The sequence below is a fragment of the Seriola lalandi genome, unplaced genomic scaffold (genome assembly GCF_002814215.2).
Source record: "Seriola lalandi dorsalis isolate HSWRI2012SDOR001 ecotype SW California unplaced genomic scaffold, Sedor1 jcf7180002054294, whole genome shotgun sequence".
In the NCBI taxonomy this organism is placed as follows: Eukaryota; Metazoa; Chordata; class Actinopteri; order Carangiformes; family Carangidae; genus Seriola; species Seriola lalandi.
Genome location: NW_019524847.1, coordinates 520,164 through 521,140, shown reverse-complemented (window position 1 = coordinate 521,140; position 977 = coordinate 520,164).

Here is a 977-nt window from a genome sequence, read left to right as displayed (position 1 = left end):
GTTTGATGCCCGACCATACAATGAGGTTTTTTTTTTACTTTTTATGCCTTAATATACTATGAGGTTTTTTTTTAAGTTTAATCCCATACTATACTGTGATGTTTTTTGGCATTTTTTTGCCATACTATACTATGACGTTTTTTGGCATTTTTATGACATACAATTCTTTGATGTTTTTTGGCATTTTTATGCCTTATTATATTATTTCATCTAATGCCTTGCCATACTGTGACGTTTGTCTGACATTTTATGCCTTAATATAGTATGCTGTATTTTTGAAATTTTATTGCATATGATGTTTATTCCTATGATGTTTTGGCATTTTCATGCCTGATTATATTATTTCGTCTAATGCCTTGCCATACTATGACGTTTGTATGACATTTTATGCCTTAATATAGTATGATGTATCTTTGACGTTTTATGCCATACTATACTATGACGTTTTTTGGCATTTTCCTACCATACTAGGCTAAAATCTTCTTTGGCATTTTTATGCCTTACTATTCTATCTCGTTTGATGCCTGACCATACTATGATGTTTTTATGAACTTTTATGCCGTAATATACTATGACGTTTTTTTTAAGTTTTATCCCATACTATACTATGACGTTTAAATGACATTTTATGACTGAATACAGTATGATGTATTTTTGACATTTTATGCCATACTATACTATGACGTTTTTGGACATTTCTATCCCTAATTATATCATTTCGTCTCATGCCTTGCCATACTATGACGTTTATATGACCTTTTATACCTTAATATGGTATGATGTTTTTTTGACATTTCATGCCATACTATACTATGACGTTTTTTGGCATTTTTATGACATACAATACTTAGATGTTTTTTGGGATTTTTCTGCCTTACTATACTATCTTGGTTGATGCTTTTCCATACTATGACGTTTTTATGACATTTTCTGCCATACAATACTTTGATGTTTTTTGGCATTTTTATGCCTAATTA